Source organism: Eutrema salsugineum, unplaced genomic scaffold (genome assembly GCF_000478725.1).
Source record: "Eutrema salsugineum unplaced genomic scaffold, Eutsalg1_0 scaffold_14, whole genome shotgun sequence".
Lineage (NCBI taxonomy): Eukaryota > Viridiplantae > Streptophyta > Magnoliopsida > Brassicales > Brassicaceae > Eutrema > Eutrema salsugineum.
Genome location: NW_006256877.1, coordinates 1,724,533 through 1,734,225, shown reverse-complemented (window position 1 = coordinate 1,734,225; position 9,693 = coordinate 1,724,533). Strand labels below are relative to the sequence as shown.

General features: G+C 46.0%; 1 non-coding gene across 1 annotated transcript; it reads left to right on the top strand.

The window, feature by feature from the left end:
- The first annotated feature begins 8,379 nt into the window (after nt 1-8,379).
- Nucleotides 8,380-8,486, top strand: LOC112088805. Its single transcript, XR_002900741.1, has one exon. It is a non-coding gene; the product is annotated as a small nucleolar RNA R71 (small nucleolar RNA).
- Nucleotides 8,487-9,693: the final 1,207 nt, after the last annotated feature.

Below are 9,693 nucleotides of genomic sequence, written 5' to 3'. Positions count from 1 at the left end.
TTCCACTCACCAATAGATCTTTTCCCCCACACTTATTTCTTGCCAATACTCTCAGTTCCTTGATGTTGGAACGTAGCACTCAATGAGACATGCCCTTGTCGCTCTAAACCTAACACTTTCTGCTAAGTTCAGTCCAAGGTGGCCTTACAATTCACACACAAACATTGGCTCGAAAAGAAAGTTGGGTTCAAGGTGAGGGAACTGATCCATGATGCGGATTCAGCTACTTGAGCAAAGGAAAAGAGGGTGGTAAAAACAATGATTCTAGCTCAAGTATGTATATCGGTATCCACAAGCCAATTCAAGTTCAGGGTTATCACTTAACTAGAGTTGAGTGTAATTTAGACTTGCTTCACAGATTCAAATCGTTTCAAGCTTTACAAGCATTCAAATCGTTTCAAGCTTTACAAGCACAGAATGAGTTTCACAAGCATATTTAGTTCAAGTTCTCAAGTGATTTACTTTCTAGGAAAAAATCTATCATTGCTCCTTGCATTGATGCAGTCCTAAATGATGCAACTAGACTCGATCTTAGAATGCGAGATGCAACTAGAATGTTAATGATGCGGTTTTTTTCCATATGTACAAAGCTAAATGAGACTCAAGAATGCAAAAGTCAAATAAGAACAGAGAAAACAAGATCAGAAAACACAAAGCTCCTCCCCCACACTTAAACAACACAGTCCCGTGTGTTATAGAAGCGTGTGAGAGAAGTAAAAAGACGAACTAAACGAATGCAGAATGATATACACAAGATGCATATGTACAGGGTTTGAAGTCGATACCTTAGTCGGAGAGGTCTGATCCCAAGTAGTACGAGGGATTTGATGTTGAGCAGGAGGGTGTGGACTGACGTGGCGGGCAGCTATCCGAGGGTTCAGGTAAGAATGCCAAGGCAGGGTTGATCCAATCCTCTTTGCCTGGTGGAAACTCCGGGTTCCTTGCGTTTGAGCTTTCCCCAACCTCCTCCTGTGTAACTGGTGCGGTTGAGGTCCCCGAGTTCATGTCCGGAGAAGATGGCCGTGTCAGCTGCTTGACCTTCTTCTTCAGGTGCCTTACACAGTCCACCAACGCATGAATGGTCTTGTCTTGCCACTTACACCACTTTTGGAGAGTGTTCACTCGCAAATACAGCTTCTTGGTGTGGTATTCAGGCTCACCCCACACGTATGGATCAAAATGATATCGGCCTGCTCCCATCCTTCTCTCAGGGTGCCGTTCTTCTTCATTCTCACATCCGGCCGGGCCGTTCTCGTTTTGAGGCTTGTTAGGTATGGCCTTGGTGCACTTGCGCATTGGTGGGCCGAGAGAGGGGTTGTACAACTGATCCTTGAGGACATAGAAGGAGATGTTACACTGCTTATCAAGCATGGTGAGGCCTCGGTTAGGCAGTAGAACTTGTGTACCGTCCCTGTGCATCAGCGTGAAGTTGTAAACCCATCTATCCCCTGACTTGCCTCCAAAGAAACCGCTTTTACTTAGGTATTGCTCATCAATGAGATTCGGTCTTGATGGTGAATCAGGGAATATGAACCCTTGAGCTCTCAAAATTGTAGTGACAATCCAACCGTTCTGAAGCCTCCTTGCTCCCTTCTTCTTTCGGTCACACCACACATTGTGTCTATAGGTGAGCATTTGGATCGCAAAGAACGCTCCTAAAGACGGTACATGCATCGGCCCTTGGTACTCCTTTTTGTTCTTCATTTGAGTGATGAGCGGCTTAAGTCCAAGTCCTAACAGTTCAAGCTCTGCCGTGTGAATGACACCAGGGTTGTATGTAGAGAAGAACGTAGAGGCCAGGACCCGGTTGGTGTATCTGATCGCAGGGTTCCTGATGCAGCTTGTCTTGCTTTTGCCTCCCAAGTAGGGCCCAAAAGATATCGTTTCCCACAACGCGGCCAATTCATCACGAGGGTACACAAACTTATCAAGCAAGCTTCCATTCCTTTCAAATCCAAATATCTCATCAAGCTCCTTGAAACTGACCTTGTAGTGCACGCCTTCTACGTCAAACTCAATGTGTCCGAATCCTTTGCCATGTAGACGCTTGGGATCTCTCTTGGGGTAGATGACAACCTCCAAAGTGGCAAGAAACTGTTGTGTGATCCCCTCGTAAGCAACATCGCTCATCATGAAGAACTCGGCCAAGCCCATGTTTTGAAAGATGAGTGTAACATCATCGAGTATCTCAAGCTTCTTCAACAGCTCCATATCAGGGAATCGACCTTGAGCTACTCTTATAGAGTTAAAGTGGTCCAAGTACTCCTCAGTAGTCGGGAAATGTTCCTCCTCGGGCTCGGGCTTTGGTTCCTTCTTGGTCTTCTTGGCATAGTCGGGTGCGTGGGGAACTATGGCTCTCAGCTCATCTCCATCGATCTCAGTGGCTGCCTGCTCCCCATTCTTTTTTGGTTCAAGGGTTGGAACCAGAGGGAGCTCGGCGTTCCTTGCTCGCTTGGCGGCTGGCTCACCATCGGATCTCGCGGAGGGTTTCTTGCTTGTTCCACCATTGCGTGCTACGGCCACGGCTTTCCCTTTCGTGCTCCTCCTCTGGACCTCATTTTTGTTCGTCTCGTGAGTGGGAACAGCTCGGTCGCCGGTCATCTGCAAGACAGATCCTCAAAGAAACCGTTAGAATCAAGTACAACGACAAGCACATGTTTCTGAAGATAGCAAAGACAGAGCTTTTTCTCTAACAAGATCATAGTTATAGCTTTGTCATACATCAAAGAGAGAAGTAAGAACAAGCCAGAACAACCGATTAGAGACAAGTTATCAAGACATTTCAGCATGCCGAGGTCACTTGTTTTTAACAGAGAACACTTGGTGCTGGGGGTTTAAACGGTCCTGCCTTGGTGTAAACTGGTCACGGCCTCGATCGAGGTTTTAGACCGTTTGAGATGAACCTTGCCCCTCGGTATAATCATACCGAGGTGTTTACACCGTGGGTCTCCCCCACACTTAGTCATCTCACCACATAACTTCTTAAGCACGGCCATGGTGAAATTAAGTCGAGGAGTTTAGCTGAGGTTCTCAAGCTATTACTCGGTAAAAGGTGACCGCGGTATGTATATACCAAGGGTCGATACCGAGGCTACGTACACTCTAGGACTTAATTCATCAGGCCGTGTCATTTTCGAGCTTTTTCTTATTCTCATCATCAAGATTCACCATCTAACTCCTGAAACACTTAACAAACCCTTCAAAAAGCTTCAAGTAAAAAGAAAAAGAAGATGAAAAACGAAATATTTACAAGGATAAGCTTGGGGTGTCTCCCAAGAGCACTTTGTTTATCGTCACTAAGTTTGACTTTCCATACCTTTTCAGGCTGATTCTGGTTCAAGAAGAGGAACTGAGGTAGCTCCCTCTCTTGTTTCTGATGCCAGGTAGTGTTTTACCCTCTGACCGTTTACTACAAAGCCTTGTCCATCTTTTCCTTTCAAAACAACCGCTCCATAAGGCCTTACTTCAAGAATTTCGAATGGACCGGACCATCTGGATCTCAACTTCCCAGGGAATAGCTTGAGTTTCGAGTTAAACAGCAGAACTTGGTCTCCTTTTTTGAACTCTCTCTTGTGTATCTTCTTGTCATGAAGCGCCTTGGTCCTTTCCTTGTAGATCTTAGAGCTCTCAAAAGCATCTAACCTGATTTCCTCAAGCTCGTGAAGCTGTAAAACCCTCTTTTCTTGTGCAGTCTTGATGTCAAAGTTCAGAAGTTTCACTGCCCACAATGCTTTGTATTCCAACTCAACCGGTAGATGACAGCTTTTCCCATAGAGCAAGTTAAACGGTGAGGTTCCAATGGGGGTCTTGTACGCGGTTCTGTAAGCCCACAAAGCATCATCAAGTTTCTTGCTCCAATCCTTCCTAGATGAGCTCACGGTTCTTTCTAAAATAGCCTTTATCTGTCGGTTAGAGACCTCCACTTGACCACTAGTCTGCGGATGATAAGGTGTGGCCACCTTGTGCCTTACCCCATGCTTCCTTAAAAGACTCTCAAGAGTCTTATTGATAAAGTGGCTTCCCCCATCACTGATTACTACTCTTGGAACTCCAAACCGTGGGAAAATGATACTTTTGAAAAGCTTTACCACCACTTTTGAATCGTTGGTTGGGGATGCAACAGCCTCGACCCACTTACTCACATAGTCCACCGCGACAAGGATGTACTGATTTCCGTATGAACTCACAAAGGGACCCATGAAGTCAATGCCCCAACAGTCGAAGACCTCGACCTCAAGGATTGGGTTTTGGGGCATCTCATTCCTCTTGGATATGTTACCGTGCCTTTGACAAGCCTCGCATCTCGATACCACATCTTGAGCGTCCTTGAACATAGTCGGCCACCAGAAGCCGCTTTGCAAAATCTTGGCAACCGTCTTGAATGCACCTAAGTGACCACCGTACGCTGAACCGTGGCATTCTTGTAGCACCGGATGGATCTCTTCTTCGGCCAAGCATCGCCTATAGAGATGGTCCTTGTTAAGCACGTAAAGATACGGCTCATCCCAATGATATCTCATCACATCTCTAAAGAACTTTTTCCTCTGATAGGTATCAAGATCCGGTGGCTCTAAACCGCAAGATAGGTAGTTCACAAGATCCGCGAACCATGGGAGGCTTCTTTCCTTGATCGTGTTGGCCTCTTCCACCTCTAAGTAAGACCGTACCAACATGAGATGTTCCTCAGGTAAAGCATCGTTTATGGGGACCTTTTCTTCAATCCTCAGCCTTGAGAGATGATCTGCGGCCCCGTTTTCAATGCCCTTCTTGTCAAGTATTTCCATGTCGAATTCTTGGAGCAATAGGACCCATCTCAAAAGCCTCGGCTTAGCGTCCTTCTTAGACATCAAGTACCTCAAGGCCGCGTGATCAGTGTAGACCGTGACCTTTGATCCCACTAGATAACTCCTGAATTTGTCAAATGCAAACACAATGGCAAGCATTTCCTTCTCGGTGGTTGCATACTTTTCTTGGGCTGAGTCCAAGGTGCGGCTGGCATAATAAATCACATGGAGTTTCTTATCTTTCTTCTGCCCCAAGACAGCTCCCACGGCATAGTCAGATGCATCAGTCATCACTTCGAAAGGTAAAGACCAATCGGGAGCTTGTACAATTGGTGCACTGATCAAAGCCTCCTTGATCCTCTTAAACGCTTCCTCACACTCTTCATCAAAGATAAACTCCACCTCTTTGCACAATAGCTTAGTTAAAGGCCTAGCTATCTTGGAGAAATCCTTAATGAACCGCCTATAGAACCCAGCGTGCCCAAGAAAGCTTCTTATCCCTTTTACAGAATTCGGAGCTTGTAGGTTCACCATTACCTCGATTTTGGCCTTGTCTACCTCAATTCCCTTCTCTGATACCTTGTGCCCCAAGACAATGCCTTCTTGTACCATGAAATGACACTTCTCCCAGTTCAATACAAGCCTATGCTCCTCACATCTCTTTAGAACCTGAGAAAGATTAGCAAGACATTCGGAGAAAGAGGAACCGTATACGGAGAAATCATCCATAAACACCTCAACTTTCTCTTCAATTAGATCAGAGAAAATGTGCATCATGCATCTTTGAAAAGTGGCCGGTGCATTACACAAACCGAAAGGCATTCTCCTATAAGCATAAGTGCCATAAGGGCAAGTGAATGTCGTTTTCTCTTGGTCTCTTGGATCTATTGGTATTTGGAAGAATCCAGAGTATCCATCGAGAAAACAGAAGTAAGGATGATTGGCTAATCGTTCAAGCATTTGATCAATGAATGGTAAAGGGAAATGATCTTTTCTTGATGCAGAATTCAATTTCCTATAGTCAATGCACATGCGATGGCCGGTTATAGTTCTTTGGGCTATGAGTTCATCCTTATCATTTTTTACCACCGTGATACCACCTTTCTTGGGCACAACGTGCACAGGAGATACCCACCGAGAGTCAGAGATTGGATATATGATCCCTGCCTCAAGGAGTTTTAGTATCTCCTTCTTAACCACCTCCTTGAGGTTCGGGTTAAGGCGACGTTGGTGCTCAATAGAGGACATGGCTTGGTCCTCCAGGTGGATTCGGTGAGTGCATATATCAGGAGAGATTCCTCTTATGTCGGCCAAGGAATACCCTATTGCTCTCCTAAATTTCTTGATTTCGTTAAGCAATGCACGTTCTTCATGTTCAAGCAAACTATCGTTTATGATCACAGGGAAAGTGGAATTCAAGCCTAAGAACGCATACCTGAGCCCTGTTGGTAGAGGCTTGAGCTCAACAGGGGGAGCGTCTGCCTCATTCCAATCGGTATCAAAGCTACATTGGCCCGGAACAGCTTCCTCGGCCTTTTCTTTGTTCTTGCGCGGATTACCATCGGCCTCGATATGAGTTGCCACGGCCATGATATCCCGAGGTGTCTCCTCTGTTCCCATGGACCCCTCGCTGTCTAAGATGTCGAGGCCACTCTTCCTGAGCTCCAAAAACCTAGCCTCAGCTCCAAGTTCCTTCGGTTGGTCCAAAAGTTGCTTGTACACCTCGCTTTCCTCGTTCAAGTACCCGTGCTCGCTTTGTTCACGTGTAAGGACCACTTGTAACGGATCCTCTGCGTTCAACTCTTCCAGGAGCTCATCAGCTAGCTCCTCCATCACTTCCACATAGAAAACCTGACCTCCAATAGTCGGTTTCTTCATCATCTCTTTCACATTGAACTTCATATGCTCGGAACCGATGTGTAGTTCAATCATTCCTCCTCTCACATCTATAATGGCTCCTGCGGTCGCTAGGAACGGTCGGCCCAAGATGATAGGGTCCAATGGTTCCTCGTCCATCTCAAGAACTATGAAGTCCGTGGGGATTTCTATCTCACCGATCCTTAAAGGTAAATCCTCAAGCAAACCCACCGGTAAGCGAACCGATCTATCAGCTAGTATAAGAGAGATCTTGGCCGGCTTGTAACTTTTGTATCCCAATCTCTTCGCCACCGTGTATGGCATTAAGCTCACAGAAGCTCCTAGATCACACAAGCAGTTTGAGAACTTCAAGTGACCTAAAGCACACGGTAAGGTAAAGCTGCCCGGATCGGATAGCTTCCTTGGTATAGACCTCCTTTGTATTATGGCGCTGCATTCATGGCTCAGTATTACCATACCCTGGAGCTCCTTTGTCTTGTTGAGGATCGCATCTTTTAGAAACTTCCCAAGCTGTGGTATAGCTAAGAAAGCATCTATAATGGGTAAGGTGAGTTGCGTGTTCTCCAAGTGTTTCTCAAAGACCGCTTTGGCTTTGTCTAAGATTTTCTTTTTGAAACGCCCTGGGAACGGTATCTTGGGTTGGTAAGGTGGTGGTGGAACGTATGGCTTTTCAGGCTCAGTTGTCTTTTCCACCTCTTTTCCTTTGTCCTTGATCGGTTCTTTCTCAAAATCCGCTTCTTTACACGCATCACCTGAGGCTGCCTCCCCCTCTGATTGCTCATTGGCCTCAATGAGCGTAGTCTTAGGCGTTGGAGCTTGTAGTTCTTTACCACTTCTCAATGTAATGGCGTTCACATACTCCTTGGGGTTTGGCTCCGGTTTACCTGGTAAAGCCGGGCCTCGGGATGATGTAGAGGCTTGATTCTGCTTAAGCTCTCTGATATCTTGCTGCATTGTCGCGTGCTGGCTCTCAACTCTCTGTTGACCCTGTAACAGTTGCTGTAATATCCCACAGACGTCGTTTCCCATCTGATTCTGACCCGTTCCCTGATGCTGTCGCTGAGGACCCATCGGCTGCGGATTGAACCCTGGTGGAAAATTGTGATGCTGCGGTTGGCTGGTGAAGTTGTTACCCTGAGCTGCTTGATTCTGTTGAGTGTAGCCGTGCTGTTGCCCACTAAACTGTTGCTTGGGCTGGAAGGTATTCTGATAAGGAGCCTTTTGAGCGTAGCTTTGTTGTTGTTGCGGAGCAGGGTAGACTTGATCGTGAGGGTTAGCTACATTTGGGTTTCTGTATGAGAGGTTTGGGTTACTGTTGTAGTTGTTGAACCGCTGATACCTCTGCTGGTTCCCTATGTAGTTCAGCTCCTCTTGAGTTAGACCATCTTCGTTTACATTATCAAAACTTGGCCCTTGCTCATCAAACTCGCCTACAAAGTGTATTGGCTTTTGAGTCGCCATCAGAACTTTGTCAAGCTTGCTCTGAAGCTCTCTGATATCCTTTTTCATACGCTGTTCTTCACCAGAGCCCTCTGTACGGTTTGCTCTATCAAAGTCGTCGCCATAAGTATCATTAGACATGGCTAGGTTCTCGACTAGTTCCATTGCCGCATTGATCTCCTTCCCAAGAAAATTTCCATTTGAAGCTGTATCGAGTTGGTTTCTGATCTTGGGGAGTGCACCTCGGTATAAAGTACTCAAGAGGGATGCCTCTGAGAAGCCGTGGTGTGGGCATTGGTTAGTATAGCTTCTAAACCGTTCCCAAGCTTCGCTAAAGCTCTCGTTGTTGTGCTGCGTGAAGCTTGAGATTTGGTTTCTGAGCTTAGCCGTGCGTGATGTGGAAAAGAACTTTGATAAGAACGCCAGTTTACACTGCTCCCAGGTTTGTATAGAACCCCTCGGGAGGTTCTTTTCCCACTGGTGAGCTTTATCACCGAGGCTGAATGGGAACAAGCGTAGCTTGAAGCTATCTTCCGAGACACCATTGATCTTAGTTAGGTCGCAAACCCGATCAAACTGATCTAGATGCTCAAGAGGGTCTTCTCCGGCTAGACCGTGGAACTTTGAGTTCTGCACCATGTTGAGTAGGGAAGCTTTAACTTCAAAGTTGTTGTTTTGAACCGGTGGAGCTTGAATCCCAGCTCGGTATTGGTGCGCATTAGCTCGGTCGTTCTCTCCAACAAAGACCGGAGGAGGTTGTCTCTGAGCTTGTGGCGGTGGCGGATGAACATGGTGGGCTTGTTGCTCGTTTCTATTAGCTTGTTGTTGGTTTTGCTGAGCAAGCCTTTCGTTCCTCTGAGCATGTTGTTGGTTAACATAAGCTTGTTGTTCATTCCTGCCTGCCTGCGCCTGATTAGCATGAGCCTGGTGTTCGGCTTCGTGAGCCTGTTGCTCGATCCTTTGCTGTTCTGCCATTCCAAGTCGTTCAAAATGCCGTTCCCTCTCGCGAGCTCGCCTCTCAATCCGGTTGATGTTGTCGTCGTACGGTAGAGGCGGTTCTGTGCTCCGAGACCTGGTTTTCATGCACCTGAAAGCAACGCAAGAACTTGCAAAGAAGTGAGTAAAACAAAGAAAGGTAAAATCTTGAACTCAAGAACAAACAAAAGACTAATGCTCCGACAAGTTGGCAACGGCGCCAATTGATAGATAAGACATTTTAGGTCTCAGGGCTATCAATCCCCTTTGTCGAAGTAGCACAAAGAGGTATCAATCCAGACAAGTCAACGAGACACTAGACTATGATGTTTGTTCATTTAAGTCAAGACAAAAGGTGAAGGTTTCGAACTAAGCTAAGTGACAAACGACTAAGCATGAAAGGTAAAGCAAATGATTAGATCTAAACAGAGACAGGATGCAAATAATAAATAAACGATTCAGATGATGATAATATGCAATAAAGCAAGGGACTTTAGACGAGATACTTGACTCGGGTGCTTCCAAGTTCAACTAGTTGGTTAATGAATCAAAACATCAAGCGGTTTCATTTAACTTTGAACTCAAGGCATGTTAATCTTCTCATGAAAGTATTAAG